The sequence below is a fragment of the Macrotis lagotis genome, chromosome 1 (genome assembly GCF_037893015.1).
Source record: "Macrotis lagotis isolate mMagLag1 chromosome 1, bilby.v1.9.chrom.fasta, whole genome shotgun sequence".
Lineage (NCBI taxonomy): Eukaryota > Metazoa > Chordata > Mammalia > Peramelemorphia > Peramelidae > Macrotis > Macrotis lagotis.
The window spans coordinates 869318584-869339871 of NC_133658.1; positions in this window are offsets into that span (position 1 = coordinate 869318584).

The following is a 21288-nucleotide window of genomic DNA, read 5'->3' on the forward strand; positions in this document are numbered from 1 at the left end:
TGTTTGAACAAATTTGGAATCTGGGTCTCAGAATAAAGAAGTAACTTGCTGAAGAGTGCGTAGGGAGTCAGCAACAATATCCAAATTAGAATTTAGGTCCTCGGATTCCAAAATAAATGCTCCTTCCATTTGCCATATTGTTGTCTAACTTAAATTTCGTGATTTTTTAATCAGTTTCTTGGAGATAGTTTCTTGGAGATTTTAATCACTTTCTTCAGGAAAGTGGATTTTGTAGAAGGCCCAGGGGGAAGAAAGCTGGATAATTATAGACACATCCCCTGGTCATGGACATTACCTTCTTTCATTCTTTGTAGATGTGAGAGACTTTGTTGCTGCCAAGTCACTTTTTTTCTTTGTGACCCCATCTGGGGTTTTCTTGGCAAGGAGAGTGGAATAGTTTGCCATTTCTTTCTCCAAATCATTTTACAGAGGAGGAAGTCAAGGCAAACATGTTTGAGTGACTTGTCCAGTGTCACATAGCTAGAAAGTGACTGAAGTCAGATTTAGGAACATGAGTCTTGCTGACTTCAAGTCCTCTTCACTACCCCCAGCTGGGGGACTAGGGGGATATACTGGATGCATTGACTGATTTTGCTGACCTTTTCCTTTTTCTCTTTGTAAGAAATATTTCTCTGCATTAGGGGACAGGAGAGGCATTTAGTTGGTCAGTCAATCATTTCAACAAACATTTATTAGACCCTTATTTATGTGTTAGGCATTGTGCTAAGCACTGGGTGATAGAAAGGGATAGAAGCAGTCCCTTCCCCAAGAGGCTTACATTGTAATGGAGAATGTAAATCTGAAAATAAATAGGTAGACATCCAATGTATTTAGAATATCTGGAAGGCAATCTCAAGGTGATGATATAGACACATGACATGGTGGTGAGGAAGAAGGATGGGAAAGACCTCTTGCAGAAGATGAGGTTACAATGAAGGATGATAAAAAATCAAAGATGTCAAAAATCAATACAGAATTTTTAAAATTCCAGGTATTGCCACAAGCTCCTGGAGAGAGATCCTGGGGCTGAAGTTAACCTTCTCCCCAGCTTTGCACAGGGGTAGCTGGGTGACAGAAGATACAGGTTCTCTTCTCAGTTCTTCCAATGACTAGTCAAAAGACCTTAGGGAAAGTCATTTCTTTCCTGGACCTCAGCTTGCTCATTTGGAGTTGGGTGAGAGGATATGAAGAATATTAGATTCCTTAGGAATCAGGGTGTAGGTATCTCTCTGAAGAGTAGATTTGGATTGGCTATGGAATTCAGAATTCATGAATACTTATTCACCCTAATTGAGGGCTGTCTCAAACCAATCACCTGGTAGTTTATATCTGATATTAGAATAAAAGAAGACACTTGTAGGACATTTAGAAATTAAAAAAAAAGCATGGTTTCCCTCCAAAACATATTTAGTTGCCAAGGCAGACCACTTTGGAATGGCCACGAAACAGGAAAGCCCCTGACTCATTGTGGGCAAATCTCTTTATACCTATAGATGACTAGGAGGGAATGTCAGCCAACAAATTCTCTGAGCCAATAAAATATCATGGATTTTTGAAAGCAAGCTTAAGGACCTTTTAAGAAAAAAATTGACTAACTTGAATAAGATAAGGTATTAGGAAAAGATAATCCAGCTTCTAAGGCAGAGGGCTCTGAGAAATAACATTATTCCTGCTATATCCTGTCCCATCTCAGGCTGGGGAGTGGGAAATGTCTGTAGTGAAGTGAGTATATATCTCTAATAATACATTCCCTTAGCATCCCTCAACCTTTGAAATCTATGGTTCTAAGGTCCCTCTCAAATATGACCTGTTCTAAGGTTCTTCTAACTTCTCTGCCAGTTCTAAGTTTTTTTACCTTCTATTTTTACCTTTAGTTCCTTTCTGGAGCTAAGTCCCTCCACCTCCACCAAGGCTGACCTGTTATATTCTGTTTTCCATTCTAGTCTATGTCATGTATTTTAAGGTCCCTCCCTTATCTGTCATTATATGATCTTAAGGACTTTCCCACATTTGAGGGTCCATGATTTAATTTCCTCTCCAGTTCTGAAATTCTATCTTCTAAGGTCTCTTCCAAATATTATATTCTATGTTTTAGTTTCTTTTCCAGTACTAACAATAGCTATTCTAGTGCTCCAGTCATGAAATTCTGTCCTAAAATCCTTTTCAACTCAATTGTAACTTGAGCTTCCAGTCAAGTCTGGGGAGTTCTGCATGTTGCTGCATTTGTTATTGAGTCCTGATTGAAGAAGAGAATTCTGATAGAACACAGAACCTGCATGAGGGGTGAAGTTAGTTCTAGACATTTTTCTAGGCAGTTTCAGGGAGAGACAAGTTTTGATTCCAGACTCTTTTTGGAGAATGACCCTTGGAGAGAGAGAAATACTTTGGAAATTGCATACACATAGGGGAGCCAGCTCCTCAATTAACCATAATCTGAAGTTTACCTCCCTAGAGACTTCAGAGAGAATTGACCCTGGAGAAAGATTGGGGTTTCTCTCTCTCTCTCTTGGTTTATTCCCATCATTGCCTTATTCCCATCAGAACTTATTCATTCTCTGGGGCTTTCTCTGATCTATTCTAATCTGTCTAAAGTTTCTAATTTATTGGCTATTTTGCTTGGATAAATGGGTTTACTTGCTATTCACTATTTGTGATGGTTTTTTCATTCAACCTACATTTGGTGGGAAGGTGATGAGTCAAATGTAAACTTGGGGCTACCCTCCCCTCTTAAAGCTATGGGCTATAAGCCAGGAAAGTGACTTTTATTTTGACCATATTATACCCTTAGACTAGCAATATTTGGGGAGAGTGACAAATAGATATCTAGAGACTGGAGAAAAGATGACCCAACAAAAGCCCCTTTTTCTGCCACCTTCAAGACAGGAATCACTGCCTCCCTGGGAGAGACTAAGTCAAATTCCAGAGCTATCTTGCTATCCATATGTTTGTATTTGGCCACTCCAATATATATCTTACATTAACATTGTACAAATCTAATCTATTAAGGGAGGAAGTTTTTTGTTTTTTTTTAAGCAATCCATTGACTGATTCTTATTCTTCTCTTGGACTAATTTCTTTCAGTACTTGGGCCAGGAGACTTGTGCTCCTTGGACTCACTGCTGTCCTCTGGTTCTTAAGGGACCTTGGGCTTGGAAATTGGGCCCTGCTCCAGTTTTCTATCCATTTTAAGATACCCAAGTACCAAGGACATGGAAGGAGGGAAGAGGGCTCAGAGCGGCCCTCCTTCCCTGTTCCTCACTGGGCCTGAATGCTTGTGTTATTTTTGTGATAAAAGTTTAATAAATTGAAAGGCACGGTTTTCATTCCACTGGTAATTAACTGCAGCCGCTGTGTTCCCTCCTAATTGTCTCTCTCACTCCAGACAGGCCGGAGATCAATAGAAACGGGCCTCACCGCTCAGGAGAAAGTCACAATTAATTAATTGTCTTGCTGGCGAGTGTCTCCATCTGCCAAGGATCAAATAGGATGGAGTACTGCTCACTGAGGGCCTTTGCTAGCTAAGAGACTGGGGCTTGCCCTCAGTGGTAGAGGCCCTAGACTTCCTGGAACGTGCAGGGCAGGAGAACCCCCAGGGGTTCTGGAACACACTGACAGGCAACAGTCTTTCTCTACAAAAGAAGGTAGTGACAGTAATAACATCAGAGTTCTGTTAGCCAAATGGCACCCACTGAGGCAGATTTGGGGCAAAGAAAAGGGTGTTCCAGGTATTGTGGTGCATAGACCTTTAAAGCTCGAATGCTGTTGTGTTGTTGAGTCATTTTCAGTTGTGTCTGATTCTTTGTGACCCCATTGGGAGTTCTCTTGGCAGAGATACTGAAATGGTTTGTCCTTTCCTTATCCAGCCCATTTTACAGAAGAGAAAACTGAGGCAAATGTGGTTAGATGACCTTCCCATAGTCACACAGCAAGGAAGAGTCTGAAGTGAGATTTGAACTTGGGAAGGGGAGTCTTCCTAATTCCAGGTCTAGTGTTCTTTCCACTATACTATCTAACTGCTCTTGGTTAAGAATAGCTAAGGCCAAAGAGCAGCAACATATGGTTTGTCTTCCTTTTTCTATGGTATCATAGGAGCTGTCCTCCATGTAATCTCCTGTAAGTCAAAGTCTCTTTTCAACTTCTTCTCTGTTCTGTTTTAGCAGAGGATCTCTCCTTTTACTTTACTGAGAAAATGAAGGCAACCATTGAAAACTCCCTCTCCTTTCCCATTCCACACCTCAACACCACCCCAGTCAACCCCATTGTCTTCTCCCAAGTTCCAGGTCCTGGATGATAATGAAGAGATGACCCTTCTCTTCTCCCAAACCCATCCTTTCTACTTTGCCCTTCATCCCAATCATCTCATATTCTCCAGGAACTTTTCCTTTTCTTGACCATCCTCTCATCTTCTCTCATCCTTTGATTTCTCCTTATCCTTTGATTCCTTATTCTCCTCCTTTCCTAGAACCATACCCAAGTCTCCATGTTTAAATTAGTCTTACCAGTCCCTCAAGCTATTAGTCTATATCTCTTTGCCCTTACAAATGCTTTGAAAGAGTCTGCACTTGATGCTCCTATTGACATTCACCACACACATACACACACACACACACACACACACACACACACACAAACACACACACACACACACACACACACACAGACACACACCCTTCACCTCTTAATCCTTAGCAATATGGCTTCTTACCTCTCTGTTGATACTGAAATTATTCTTTCCAGAGTTACCAATCTCTCTTAGTTGTTAAATTCTATATCCTGTTGTTTTTAATCTTCATGCTCTTATTTTTCTGCATTTCTGTATATTATTGACCACTTCCTTCTCCAAGACACTTTTCTTCCTTGACTTCTTTGACTCCCCTCTCTCTTATTTCTTCTACTGCAGGAGACATTCAGGAAGGGCTAGCATCTCTGTTGTGACCATCTCAAGCCCTTTTCAGGGTCGTTCACCCCACTTTTGGTGTCTACCTATCACCTACTTCTCACTTGTGACTACAAGAAGCTATACCAAGTGCAGTGACCACACCCTAGTGAAACCATCTTGGCAGACAGGCTAAACCAGATTGATGGTGATAGGCCTTAAACCCTTTGTTGAAATTGGGAGGGTGTCTTTCGAAGCATGTGAAGACTTTCCCCAGGAGAAAGAATGGATGAGAATAATTTATGCCCCAATGGGCATTCATCCTTCCATCCATCCATCTATCCATCCATCTATCCATTCATCCATCCATCTGTTCATTCATAATTTCTCTGTCCTCCATCACTTCCATTCTTTATCTCTTTCTCAACCATCCTCTCTCTCCCCAATCTAAAAAAGCATTTATATAACACCTAACATGTGCAAGGAAATATCTTATATACTGGAGGATATAGCAACAAAATGAAGAATACACAGATAAGTTTATGAATAATATTTTCCTTTTCCTTTTTGTATTAAAAGATCTTAGAAAAAACTGTTTAATGAATTGAACTCTTCTTAACCAAATGTCATCACATTTAGTTTATGTAGCATTAGATGACAATATAAAATTCCCTAGAATGCATGGAGGAATTATATGAGGCTCAAATTAATGCAAAAATACTCTAATGAAATTACACGCTAAAGAGATGTGCCTATCACCTTTTTCCTTTTTAAAAACACATTTTAATAATATATTTTGTCTACACATCACAATCGTTTCTGACAAATAATAATTTGGGGAGGGACAGAGTAGTCAAGAAATCTGGAAAGACTTCCTATAGGTTGTGACACCTGAAAAATCTTGAATGGGGTTAGCAATTCTAAGTGACAAAAGTAATCAGGAACAGCATCCAGGATTGGGTGGGGGCTACAGTGTGGAGCAAAGTCTGGAGGTAGGAAATGGACTACCAGGTCTAGGTGACGGTAAATTTCAATTTGACCGGATTGCATATAAAGGGTTGTTAGGTGGCTCCACAGTGCACAGTGAACTGGGCTTGGAATTGGGAAGATTCCTCTTCCTGAGTTCAAATTCAGGCTCAAACACTTACCAGTTGTATGATCCTGGGCAAGTCATTTAATCTTATTTGTCTTAGCTTCCTCATCTAAATGAGCTGCAGAAATGAATGGGTTGTGAACAGAAGAATGACATGGTCAGACCTGGGATTTAGAAAGATTATTTTAACAAGTGATAAAGGATAAAGAAGAGAGGGGACAGAATGGACACTAGGAATCCTATTAGGAGACTATTGCTGTGGTCCAGGTGAGAGTTGATGATGGTCTTAAAGAAAGTAGTAGCTAGTGAGTAGGAGAAGAGGATGAACAGGAAAAACATTGTTCAGAACTGATGAACTGATAATTTATTCAATATGGGGAGATGAGGAGTAGAAAGAGCGAAGAACTGAGAATGATGCTGAGGGATCAAAATGACCAAAAGGAGAGAAAAGAAAAAAGAAAGTTTGGAGTAAAGGTGGGTTTTAGGGAGAAAGATAATGAATTACATTTGAGAAATGTTGAATTTGAGATGACTATGGGACATCTAAGCAGTGATGTCTATGAGGCAATTGGAAATATTGGAGAAAGAGTAGGGCTGGAAACAGAGTTGGGAGAAATCTGCATAGAGAGAAGTAGATGTATCCAACCACATCATTTAGCATTTTAATCATATTGCAGAGGAGCAGAAAGAAAATGCCCTTGGCCTAGATAGTTGTTAACCCATTCATTCTCAATGTGTTGAGATTGAATTATTCTCACTTTTCTGGGTGATTTGATTGAGTCAAGCTACTGACTACTTAATTGAGGTAGTAGGTTGTGTAGTGAATAGAGTACTAGCCTAGAGGCAAGAAGACCTGAGCTCAAATCTGGTCTCAGACATTGAGCTGTGTGACCTTGGGCAAGTCACTTAATCCTGCCTATTGCTAGGCACTGTGATAATACTAGAAGGACAATAGGATCTGGAAATGGCCCAAAAGTATGTCCTCAAGAGAAGAGGGAACCTCACAGGTGCAAACCAGCCCAGAATGGAGGTACTTGAGTGCTGTCAAACATCTGCACTTGGCAAGTCTCAAGGGTGAGGAGTTGACTTCTAAATGACCCCAAATGCCTCTCCCTCCGATAGAATATAAGCTTTTTGAGGACAGAGACTGTTTTATTCTGTATGTTTGCTTCCACAGTGCCCAGTACAATCTCTGGCACATAGTAGGCACTTAATAAATGCTTGCTATTGATTGATTGCAAGCCTGAGAGTCCAGTACCCTTTTATGCCTATCTGTAGAGCCCTAGTTATGAGTTGGGATACCCAGAGTAAATTCGGGCTTGAGGTAAAAATGGCAAATTCTGAGATTCTCAAGAAAGCCTGGATTAGGTTTTGTGCCAAAGAGAGTGATTTTTGAGATACCCTCAAGATCAAACCCAGACCATGTAAACTTAGAACTTGGGGTTTGGAGCTCTCGGTTATATCTGTAATCCTCTTATCTCCTTTCATCTTGTTTATTTCTACTCTGTAATTCCCTTCCATCCTCTCCAGGTCCTCCTGTCCATTCTCTTCCCTTGTAATCTTTATTTCTTCCTCTCTTCCCTGCTTCATATTTCATTTACCTTATTTCCTCTCCTTTGTATTCCTTTCCTCTTTCTTCTATTCTTCAGATCCTCCCTTTCTATATAATCCCCTTTATAATGTTTCCCCTCTTCAATTCTCCTTCCTCCCCTCACTTCTCACTTCCCTCTCACTCTTTTCTGCTCTTTTCTGCTTTACTACCTCCATTCCTTATCTTTGTGCCCCCTTTACATTGTCCCTTCTCTGTATCCCTTAATCTTCACCTTCCCTTCATCCGTCTTCCATTTTCTGCTGATAAGACTGATTGATAGCCAAGATTCCAAGCACTCCCCTTTCCATTTTCTGATTCATTTCAATTTAGGGAATTGACTCACAGGTTTGTCTTCTCCAATTAATTCATTTCCTCCTAAGGCTTGCCCAGTATAGAGAAAGTGGTGGTGAGAGGGTGGAAGAATTTGAACTTTGAGTCATGAATTTGATTCCATTTTTTTCCTTCCAAGTCAGTTAAAAGACTCCCAGGACATAGTAGAAACATATTTGTTCACAGATCTTTTAGTAGTTTCAAAGACTTATTCATTGCTATCAGAGTTGGAAGGGATCTCAGCACCTATCTAGTCCCATTTTTACTGGAAAGGAAGTCTCACTGTAGAATATATAAGTCCCTCTTTGTAGTCCCCAGTCTTTCCTTGTAGACCTCTAAGAAGGGAGAACCCACCACTTCTTGGTGTATCCCATACCTCTTTTCATTATCAGGAAATATGTCCTGACATCCAGATTTTAATTTTATCTCTTTACAACTTCCAATCAATAATTCTGGTACTGCTAGAAGAAGGAAGAAGATGAGGTGGTAAGACGAGAAGGAGGAGGATGAAAAGGAAGAGGAGGAGGAGGAGGGGGAGGAGAAGTCCAATTATGCTTCCATATGATGGTCCTTCAAATATTTAAAGATTGATATCATGAGCCTCCATGAATCTTCTCTCCTCCAGACTAAACATACCCAATTCACCTAACAGGTCCTCCTGGGACATAGACACAAGGCCTTCACCATTCTGGTAGCCCTCCTCTGGATAATCTACATCTCATCAGCTGCCTCCCTAAACTGTGCACTCATTTCTACCCATTTTTACTCATTCCTTCTGAGGATGTCCATTCAGAGTCACTTTTCAGTTGTGGGTTTCATCTCCTGAGTAGGAGGTCAGATCTACCATCTAGTCTGAGGACCTCTAAGTTCCTTTGTTGCTAATGCTTTGGTTATTTGTGTTGGACATTTGAGGTCCCAGGTAGCTACTAGTTCCTCTTGGAATTCCCTATTCAATTGCTATTCTTCTGGCTTCTCTATAGCCATTTCCCATCTATCTTGGTGAACATATGTAGGCCATTTACTCCTTCTTACATTCCTTTCAGTTGAAAGTTTTGGGTTAAGGGGAATGGCAAAGGAACAATACTTATTAAAATTGGTGAAATTCTGGAAATAACAACAGATGTCAAGTAAAAATACTTTGCTTGGCAATACTGTCTCACATACTTACTAGTTATGTGACACTGGATGAGTCACTTGATCTAATTTGCCTCAGTTTCCTCATTTTCAATTTAGCTGGAGAAGAAAGTGGCAAACCACTGCAGTATCTTTGCCATGAAAACCTAATGGGGTCATGAAGAGACAGACATGACAAAGAACATTTATAAAGCACTTTTTGTCCTAAACTGCTATGATTATTAGAGAATGATCAATTCCCACTAAATTTTCTATCATTTTCATCCCAGGAGCCATTTCTTCCCTGTTGTTGAGAGCCCTCGTGTAATAGGTGGGAAGTCATTTCACCTCTGCCCTGGAACCCCCTCCTCACTGGTGGAGACTTCCTTGGGATGGTGATTTTCAGAAGGAATGATTCTATGCTTTCATTCTTCACCTAGTCTCTCCTGGATTCTCTATGGCTCCTCTTTTTTGTCTTCATCAATTTGCCATCTTGCAGATAAGTGGTGCAGTGGTTAGAGCACTGACCTTGGAGTCAGGAGGATAGGAGTTTGAATCTAGCCTCAGAACTTGACCTTGGGCAAGCCACTTAATTCTGATTGACACACATCCACAATCCTCTCCAGTTGTCCTGATTCATATCTGGCCACTGGACCAGATGGTTCTGGAAGAGAAAGTGGGGCTGGTGACTTAGCATAGTCCCCCTTCACTCTGATCCAATTCATATGCTTGTCATGGTATCATCTCCTTGATGTTGTGGTCTTCGAAAATGAAGGACAAATATCTCTCACCTTGCAGCTAGTCTTCCTCCCCCTCCCTTTCATTTATTGTTTCTCCTCTTTAAAGTACAAACTCCCTATAGGATATGTACTGTCTTACTTATTTGCATTTCTATCTTCAGAGCTTAGTACGGAATACTCCTTCCTAATTTATCTCTATGCCTTAGTTTCCTCCCCCATAAAATGAAGAATGGGATTAGATGCAGGAAAATCAACTGATATAGTGGAAGGAGGACTAGACCAAAGTCAGAAGACCAATGATTGAGTCTTTGATCTGAGGCAGGACCTTTGATAAATCACTTAATCTCTCTGGGTCTCAGTTTCCACATCTGTAAAATGAGATTAGTTGGTGGATTTAGATGACTTCTGAGGTTCCTTGCAACTATTAATCTGTGATACTAAGATTTTCTGATTTCTAAGGTTACTCTAACATTCTGTTTTTCAAGGTCCATTGCAGCTCTAACATTCTATTTTTCAAAGTCCATTCCATCTCTGTAGTCTAAGGACCATTTTAGTTCTAACATCCTACGTTCCAAGGTTCCTTCCAACTCTGCCTTATATTCTGTTTAAGGTCCTTTCCAATTCTAATAGTCTCTGTTCTAAGGTCTCTTTCAGCCCTGAAGTTCTATAACTTAGTGGCTCCCAAGGTGAGGGGGCTAAGATGCCTGTTTAACCATGGAGCAAAGAAGGCTGTTGCTTAGATTCTCAGGGTTAGAATCATGAGGTCTTTGAAGTAGTGTCTGATTTTTGAGTCTGTCTGAAATCATTTCTTGTTTATGCAGTAGCTGGGAACACACAAATCTCTATCCTGATGTTCCCGGGGACACATGTAGGGGATGGGGGAGGGGGAAGATTATTCTATGAGGTGTCTACCCAATCTCAGGGGGGCCAAGAGGAAGCTTGGAGGCAACATCTCTGTGTCTTCAGGGGCTCTAAAACTCAGTTTGATTATTTTCATTTTTTTAATGTTTCTCAGAAGTCCAATGTGTTCTGCCGCTTCAAAGAGAAAGGCATAAAGATTTTTTTTAAAACAGAGGCCAAAGGTGAAACTATGAAATTTCTTTGAACGTTTTTTTGTGTGTGCTGTAGGGAGGAGAAGGAATGTTTGAGTAGATTCCTTGGGGCTCTCTTTCCTGGCTATGTCTTTCCTCCTACTAACAGAGGGCTAACCTCTGTGCTGTCCCAGAGAGTGGCAAATTAGGCCAACAGGGACCTCTCCTCCCCAGAGCCCAGACTTCAGTTTGTTTTGGGTAGGTAGCTGGAGTTCATAGATCTTAGCATGTCAGAACTAGGAGGGACCTTAGAAGATATGTAGACAATCCCTGGTTGGAGGGGGGGGGGCTTTATCACATAGAATGTTTGAGCTGGAAGAGAGCATAGATTTAAAGCTGGATGAGCTCTCACTCACCATAGAGTCCAAAATTCTCATTTTACAGCTAAGGAAACTGAGAATCAAGGAAGTGAAGGGATTTATCTAAGGTCACACAGCAGTAAATGTTGGTCATGGGCTTCAAACTGAGGCTCTCCTGATCCTAGAATGTAGAATACCAAAGTTGAAAAGGACATTAGAAAATAAAATATTCACAGTGGAAGAGGCCTTAGGGACCATCTATTTTAGCACTTCCACTTTTTGGAAGAACAAATAGAAGCAAAGAGAGAAGACATGCTTTGGCGAAGGTCAAATAGAGAGTCAATAACAAAACTGGGACTCAAACCTCAGTTCTTTGACTCCAAATCCAGTGCTCTTTTCACAATACTACTCCTCTGTGTGTTTTCCAGAGGCTGATGTATTCACTTTGAGGAACTGATAGAAACCTTATTTTTACCTTCTTGGGATTTTCTTATTTTTCTCCTTTTTTACTCTATGTAAGGTAAACGTTCTACAATCAAAAAAGATAGATGATGATGATGATGATGATATTTGACCTTCATTCTTGAAGAAGACCATGACATCATGTGACAGGCACATGAACTGAATTTTAGTAAGTCACCAGTGGCCAGTTATGAATCAGGACAACTGGAAATGACCCTGGATGCGGGGTAATCAAGATTAAGTGACTTGTCCAAGGTCACATAGTAAGGAGCAAATGTCAGGTCAAATTTGAAGTCCCATCCTTCTGACTCCAAGGCCAGTGTTCTAATCACTGTGAAACCTAGCTGGCCATGAGATAGATAGGAGCATGAGAATACCTACAAGTCCATCATAGAACATGAAGTCTTCCTGTTTGGCTTAGGGTACAGCTGAGTTGAATGAACTAAACTTGGAACAGGCTGCTATCTCTCTCCTTTTTTTTTTTTTTGACTAGGCAAAAGTGGTCATTCTTTGCCTCTTTTCTGTCTTATCTGCCTTAATCACTGAATGGGGAACAGTTAAATTGAGACCTCAGTTAAATTGAGACTTGTTAAAGACCTTAGCTTAAAATGACCAGTCAAAATGACTGGTCATCTCCAGTGGTCCTCATCTATATCTGGCCACTGGACTTACATAGTTCTGGAGGATAAAGTGAGACTGGTGACTTCACCTAGCACCCCTTCACTTAAATCCAAGTCACTTGCATATATCATGGTATTACCTCCTTGATGTTATAGTCCTCTTTGAGAACAAAGGTCAAACAGTATGAACAAAAAAGAGACAGAAACAACGGTAATATTTACCTCATAGGCTAGGTGTGAGAGTCAATTGTAAAGATATATGTATTAGAGTCAGAGTTATGGTATGCTAATAGGTCTCAAACTGTACCACAAAGTAGAAATCATCAAAATTATTATACTGGTTAATAATAGAGGGGTTGTTCAGTGGAACAGATTAAATATATAACATATAGAACGTGGAGTATAGTATACAATAAACCTGAAGACCCCAGCTAATGGAGTAAAGACTATTTGATAAAATCTCCTTGGAAAACTGGAAGGTAGTCTAGCACAAATTAGGCATAAACCAACATCTAACACCATATACTAAAACAAGCTCCAAATAGATACATGTTTTAAATATAAGAAATCACATCATAAACAAATTAAAGAAGCAAGGCAAGGAAGTACTTTTTTGAAATGATGGGGAAGAGTTTATAAATAAACAATGGATACAGGATCATAGAAAATAAAACAAACAAGTTTGATTACATCAAATTAAACAAAGTTTTGGACAATTAAAATCAATGTAGTTAAATTAGAAGAAAAAGAAGTAACTGGGTTGCAGCAAGTTTCTCTGATAAAGGTTTTTGTAACCAAGATATAATGAAAAAATTTATAAGACAAAGAGACATTCCCAGATAGATACATAGCCAAAGGCTATAAACAGACATTTCTCAAAGGAAGAAATCTAAGCTAGCAACACTAATATGCAATAATACCCTAAATGCAAATTAAAGCAACTCTGAGGTTTCACCTCATAACCATCAGATTGTTGAAATGACAAAAAAGAAAAATGACAATTGTTGGAGGCACTTAGGAAACAGGAACATTAATTCATCGTTGGTGGAGCTGTCAATTGATCTAGCTATTCTAGAAAGCAAAATAATAAATACCCTTTGATCCAGGGAAACAACTTATACCATAAGGAGTGTGAAAAGGAAATTAATCCATATGTATGAAATTATTTATAATAGGTCTTTTCTTTTACTTATGAAGAAACTAAGGTGATGTTTATCAGTTGAGGAATGACTGAACAGATCATGGGATATGAACATAATATATATTCCTGCATCAAAAGAAATGATAAAACAGATGGTTTGGTTTCAGAGAGTCCTGGTATGATGTATATGAAATGAAGATACTAAGTGAAGTGAGTAGAGCCAGGAGATGAGTTTATGCATAACAGTGAGAATGAGGCCAAAGTTTGAAAGATTTAAGAACTCTAATAATAAGCACAATGACTATGATTCTAGAGGACTGATAATGGAGCCTGCCATCCAAATCTTGATGAGAGGTGATGGACTAAAAATTCAAAATAAGACATAGTTTTGATATGGTCATTGTGAAAATTTGTTTTTCTTGACTATTAATACTTTATAGACGTTTTTAAAAATTTTTTGCAAGGTAATGGGGTTAAAGGACTTGCTTGAGGTCACACAGCTAAGTAAGTATTAAGTGTTTTGAGGTCAAATTTGAACTCAAGTCCTCCTAACTCTATCCACCGTGCCACCTAGTGCCCCTTTACAGGCTTTTAAAAAATCAATTTTGAGGAGATAGATGGAAAGAATGGAGATATTGATAGGGTTTTCCCTCAAAATAAATAAGAAAAAATAAGTTTAATTCTGCCTCAAACACTTATTAGCTATGTGACCTTGGGCAAGTCATTTAATCTTTTTCAGACTCAGTTTCCTCACCTGTAAAATAGGATCAAGAATAGCACCTACATCACAAGGTTTTAATGAGGATCAAATGAGATATTTTCAAAGGGCTTTGCAAACTGTAAAGTGCTAGTGTTAACTATTATTACTGTTATTACTGTTAATATAACTATTATTACTGTTGTCCATGTGAAGTTCTCTTTTTCTATTCTACTTTGTTTGTGGAGATGTTCATTTTATTTGGAGTTTGATTTATGCTCAGGATAAAAAAATAAATTTTCAAAAAAGCTGTTACATGAAAAAGGAATCAGATTTATTCTGTTTGGTCTCAAAGGGAAGAACAGGAAACAACTGGTGGATGTTGTAAAGGAGCAGATTTAGGTTTGATGTCAGAAAAAGCAGGAGGGCTAACTATTAGAGTTAGGCTGAATTTGGAATGGTCTGACTTGAAACATTAGTGAACTTCACCCCATTACCCGATCCTCACTGGAGGACTTTATAGACTGGATGACCATTTGCTGGTTAAGTCTTGTCATTTCTTTTGGGTGATGAATTGAATTAGGTAGTCCAGGAAGTTCCATGTCCAATTATCTATGATTCTTTTTGGGTGATGAGTTGAATTAGGTGGTCCAGGAAGTTCTACGTCCAATTGTCTTTGACTCTTTTCTGTAGAAGACACCAGAAGGATCCAGTATCACCCTTCATAGATCTGGAAAGGTTAGATCATCCTTAGACATAAATCTTATTTTGTAGATGTGGGGGGGACAGGAGGGGAAAACCCCAAAGTTACTCAGAAAGTTAGCAGAAGTTATAGGATTAGATCATGAAACTACCTATCTTCAGCTCAGGGCTTTTTAGTTCAATCTTAATAGAGATTTTATAAGCATAAGGAATCCTATCTGAGGAAACCTAGTGTCCCTGAGCTGACTCTCTAGGTCATCACCATCAATACAATGGAAAACAAGTCCCTTTGCTCTGTAGCCCCCCACCCCCCCTTTTCCTTGAGAAGTAGGGGATGTGTCAATGTTATTCTGTACTCTTAGAGAAACTACTTCTGACATTGATGGGAGACTTTGGTAGGCAGGTGAGGGTAGTGAGATTAGCCGAGGTCTGGCCTCACTCTCACTGGAGAATGCCCCAGGCTGGCTTCTCTGTCACTCTCTGACAGGTTCCCCAAGCATCTGCCCCATGGAGGTGACCCCGCCAGAGGCCCATGTGGTCTACCTGGAAATCAGAGAATGGCTGTCAGTCTAGAGGAGAAGCTTTGTTAAAAAGCTGCCAGGAAGTTATTCCAATGCCAGTGATGCCAATGGGATATTCATACCCTCATCGGTGGTGTGGCAAGTGGACTGAAGAGGAAAGAGCTATTAAGGGAAAGACTGCTGAGAATATATTTAATGCCAGTCCTAGATATCATAATTTCTAGCTCACTACTACTTCTACCTGGTCATGTTGTTTTGTTGAAGACAATGAAAAGTCAGTAGGTGTTCATAGATTGAATTAGTCCAACCAATGATATTTCCTGATCCTCCTGGGACCAAGACCAGGCAAGAGAGCAAGGCAGTGAAGGTAAGTATCTTGAGGTCAGGGACTGCTTTCATTTGTGTCTAATGTCTGTTAGCACAATGTCTTAGCTAGAGTAATTACTCCACATGCAGTGAATTAAATGGAAGTGATGGTTTGATGCGGGAGGAGCCTTAGGACATCTTGAAAAGGGGAGTGACATCAAGTCGCTAGATAATCCTGTATTATGACCTATTTGATTTTTGATATTGGCCAAACCATTTCCTCTCCTAGGGCTCACTTTTCTATAAAGAGCAAATAGGACTAGATAAAGTTTAAGGTTTCTTTCTTGTTGAAATATTTTTTTTAGGTTTTTGCAAGGCAAATGGGGTTAAGTGGCTTGCCCAAGGCTACACAGCTAGGTAATTATTAAGTGTCTGAGACTGGATTTGAACCCAGGTACTCCTGACTCCAGGGCCGGTGCTTTATCCACTGCGCCACCTAGCCGCCCCTGTAATATTCTTTACTCTAAGATCCTTCCTGTGTCTAATATTCCGTACTCTAATATTCTGGGTTCTAAGATTCCTTTTAGTTGTAATCCTAAAATTCCTTCCAGATCACCCTCTACTCTAAGATCCCTCCATGCTTAGACATTTTCTGTTCTAAGGGCCCTCCTAGCTCTGACATTCTGTGTTCTAAGGGCCCTCCCAACTCTGATAATTCTGTGTTCCGAGGACCTTCCCAGCTCTGACATCCTGTGTCCTAAGTCCCCTCCTAACTCTGACATTCTGTGTTCTAAGGGCTCTCCCAGCTCTGGCATCCCATGTTCTAAGGGTCCTCCCAGCTCTGACATTCTGTGTTCCAAGGACCCTCCCAACTCTGACAGTCTGTTCTAAGGACCTTCCAGTCTTTGTCCTTCAGTGTTCTAAGGTTCTTCCCAGCTCTGACATTTTCTGTGCTAAGTAAAGTCTTTTCAATGCTCCCCATCAATGATTTTATTCTAAGGATCTGAGCCCCATGTATACTAGGGTGGGCCCTGGATGTGGCAGTCTTGATTTAGGGCTCATCAGTGTCAGAAATCCATCAGGAGCTCCCCTAGGATAGGGAGGGGGGAGGAGAAGATCCACATTTTCCTGACAATAGAAAATCCCTTACCAAGGTGTCCTTTCGGCTTCAGAGCACACGGACTGACTGATCTCGGTTCCCAGCCCCTTGGAGAAAACCATCTGTCTACTGCTCTCTCCTTTCACAGACATGGGCTTAGCTGATTGGTGTTGCTCCCTCTGGGGTGGGGGGTGGGGCTGGGGGGTGCCTTTCCCTTCCTCTCCTCTAGAGATCCAAGCAGTCAGATCATACCAGAAGGCCCAGATACCCTCCCAAATTTCACCAAGGTTTAAGATTCTATGTTGCTATAATGGAAATAGGGACTAGTCTTGTGATTTCATTGGTATAGGGGGCTCTCAGGTGAGGAAACTACCTCCACCTGTGCAGGTCAGCACTCTCTCTGAAACTTATAATCTTAGAGAGCTGCCTAGAGTATTAAGAGCAAGTAAAATGACTTATCTAAGGTCATATAGCCAGGATGTGTTAGATGCAAGACTTGAACCCGAGTCCTTCTAGTTATATGTTCAGTTCTTTATGTATCATACTATGCTGTCTTTGATGATACACAGGAGGTTGGGACTCACCATCCTTGAATACTCCTTGGATAAATCCTCAAACTGAGAGTATGAAAGGAGACTTGGATCATATTCCAGCCTCCACCATTGACTTGCTGTGTGACTGGAGCAAACCTCTTACTCTCACTGAACCTCATTATTCATGTGCATATAAGGGGAATGACAAGTAATTCCTACCTGTCCTTTCTTGTGGAATTTTGGAGAGATCAGAATGGATCTGAAAAAACTAAGAAAGTCTAGTATTGGCTAAATCAAGAGGCTCAGGGTCATTAATGTCACCCATCTCCAAAATCCCACCTGAGGATGGCATGGGAGTCACCCATATCTCCCGATGCTCCAGATCTTCTCTTACCCAGGTCAGTAACCTGGCACAAGCAGAGACAGTGGCCATTAGTAAACAGCAGATGGCGCTGGGGGGAAGTTGTAGTAACACCCTCCAGGAGCTTGCAATTTGTCTCCCGCTCTCTACTCCCTACCCTCTGGGGCAGAGAATCTCCTCTCCTCCCTCAACTGCCCTTTATGGTTTGACTATCTATGTAGTCTATGTAGGACTCTCCCCAGAAACTTCACAGTGAGTCTCTTCTGGCTATTGTCAGCTCCCCACAACTGGGAAGCCCTTTACATAAAACCCTGTCTCCTAGAATCTTACAATCTGATAGTTTAAAAATTATAGAATCATAGAGTGTCAGATTCAGAAGGAGGAAATCTTGTAACATAGAATATCAGATTTGGAAGAGAACTTAGAACTGAGAGGTTAAGGCGGGGGGGACCTTAGAACACACCATGTCAGAGCTTGAAGAGATTTTAAAATAAAGAATGTCGAAGTTCTGAATGCAGAACGTTAGAGCTGGAAGAAGTCTCAGGGCATAGGAACATCAAAAATGAAAAGGACCTTAGATATAAATGGGCAGAGCTGGAACGACTACGTACAATCAAGCTATAGACAAGAGTGTGGAGGGAAGGCACCTCTCCATTGGTAAATACTAAGTGCATCGTTATCCCCATTTTACAGGTGAGGAAGATGAAACCTAGAGATGTTAAAGACGCTTTATCTGTAGCTGCATAGCTACTATATAATTGTCCGAGTCAGGATCTGAGCCTGAACCCACATCCAATAGTCTATTCAGCTATACCACCATGACACATTACCTCTAATTAAAAGCATGCATTCATAAATCACTTAATAGCCTCTAAAGCATTTGCTCCTCACACAGCTTTGTGATAACTGATGGCCTAAGTGTGGTGATAGTTATCCTCATCTTATAGGTGTGAAATTTAAATCCCAGTCAGGACAAGTGACCTGGTCCAACCACTTACAACAATCCAGTGTTGAGTAGATGCCACAATAATTTTTTACTCCCATTTTACAAGTAAAGAAGCTGGAACTCATTAGAAGGAAGTGCCTTGACCAAAGTTATAGAGTTTGTTTAGAGCCATAATTAAACCTTGTCTTCTGACTCCAAAGTCTTGCTATCACGCCACATGACCAAGGTGGATCAACATGAATCTTGAGTGGATAAATTAAAGGATCAAGTGAACATGACTGCTGGCCCTAGTAGTTACTCCCTATGTTATCATGGGTCATTAACTTCTCTATATCTCAGTTTCCTCATTAGGACAATGAGGAGGTTGAATTATCTCACCTCTGAGGTACTGGTATATTAAGAATGATCTATTCAATAATAAAGGACAAGGTTCATAACTCAAGAACAAAGGCACAGAAGCTATTCCTTCAGTAACCAGAGTCTGGTTCCCATCTCTCTTGGCAGGATACTCACCCTTCTGGACTTTTATTATTACACAGTAGCTAAGTAGGATAGGAGAGGCTAAGGGAAAGTCTGTTTTCCAAGGTCTCCTAACTCCTGGATCCTTTAATGTGCTATTTACTACCTCTAAGACCTTGAACAAAAATAATTTTTCCTCTCTGGGCCCCAGTTTTCTCTATTGTTAAATTGGATTCTGAATTCTAAGATCTTCTCAACTCTGACCTTCTGTATTCTAAAGGCCTTCCCAGCTCTGACATTCTATGTTCTAAAAGCCTTCTCGTCTCTGACATCCAGTGTTTTTGGGCCCCTCCCAGTTCTGACCTTCTCTCTTCTAAAGACCCTCCCTGTTCTGATATTCTATGTTCTAAGGGCCCTTTTAGGCCTAAATTCTATGATCCAACTACAGATCTCGCTACTCAGCTGAACTCTTGTTCAAGATGATATAAGATCACAAATCTAGACTTGGAAGGGACCTAAGAGGTCACTTAGTCCTGCCTTCTCATATCGCAGATGAGAAAACTGAAGTTCAAAGAGCCAACTTTTCCATGAGAACACAGGTAGTACATGGCAAAGCCAGAATTAAAACTCATATCCCCTGACTCTAGCTCACCCTGGAGAGGAGAAGTGAAAGGCAAGGAGAAGAGAACAGAGAGACAGTCAGGCAACAACAGGAGAAGGTGGGCATAGAGAGACACGCAGCCCTTTGGGCTCCTTAATTTACAAAGTCCTTCCCATGTTCCCTGAGCCTGCAGACAGCTGATGCTTTCCTAGTAGCTGGGAGGAGACTTTCAGACGGATGTCTCTTGAGCGTGCCAACAAGAGCCCAGAGAACACCCTCCGTGAGAAAGGGATAGCGTGTTAGGAAGTCCCTTGGGCTCCAGGATCATCTCCCGACACTTCCCCTCCCTCCCTTTCCCTCTGTAGCCTTACTATAGACCAAGTGAAGCATAGGAAGCATAGGCCAACAGCTGCAGGGCTGCTCTGGCACGCAGGGCTGGGGGCAGGGAGAAGACCCAACCCAGGCAGCTTCAGCAGGCTTGGGAAGGCTTGGGCTCTGCTGGCTAGCCCACTCATGCGAGCATAGGAGAGAACATACATGATATGACATCAAGGGCAGATCTGAAGTCCCCCCCCCAGCCCCCCTGGAATCCTTCTCTCCAGCTGCTACAGCCAAACTGGGGAGGCCTCAGACCTCCTCTCTCTGCCTCTGTAGAAAAGATCTCTGCTCCCAGGGACACCATATTCTTTCAGGTCCCATAACCTCTCACCCGAACCATTATCAACTGTAACCTCCTCAGAGGGCAAGGATTGTGTTATTTTTATTCTTGTATCCTATTGGGTCTCTCTTATACACAATGGGTATTTAACTGTTTCTTTAAAATTAATTTTAACAGGCTCCCGTTGGAACTTCTATCTTATAGTCTTTCCCCTCTGTAACATAACCTGTCCATGGTGCATGGGCAATTTGCTCATGATTTGCTATAATTGTGTCACTTCCCTGGTCAAAGGCTTCTCTGGCTTGCATTGCAAAAGATAAAAGTATAAATCTGAGAAGGCAGCTTTAGTGTAGCAAGTGGAGCAAACTCTCAATCTGAAATCAGAGGACATTCTTAGATGACCTTGGACAAAATCACTTCCCCTTACTGGGCTTCTACTGTTACATCTGTAAAAATGAAGTGATTGCACCAAGTGATTTCTCAAGTCCCTCCCAGTGATAAATTATAGGAATTCTATTATTCTAGTCATATTTTGATGAGCTTCCTTATTCTTACCAAATTGGGGGACTCACCATCCCCAATCATCCTCCTATTCTCCCTGTTCCACTCTGACCTATGTATTTTATTAGCCACCTTCTGAAAGATGGCTTTGTTTTTCAGGATATGTCCTTGCTCAGATGTCTTCCTTGGTTCCTCTCTTCCTACAGGAGAAAGTTGATAGGATTATGGAATCAGAGAACTAACTCCCTTATATCACAGATGAAGAAATTTGAGACCCAAGATCACACAGATACTAAGGAGCAAAATCGAGATTTTAACCTCTGTCTATCTCTCCATCAAGGCCTCCATTGTACTAGGTTCAAAATCCTCAACCTGTTTTTAGGCTTCCTATAGTTTAGCTTTGATCTATTATTCCAATCCTCTCTACCATTGTTTCTCAGCACAAACTCCCAGCTCCATGCAGATTGATTTCTTCACTAGCTAAGGAAACCATGCTTCCTTGTGCCCTCATTGTCACTGACAGCATCCCTTCATCTCCCTTCACTCTG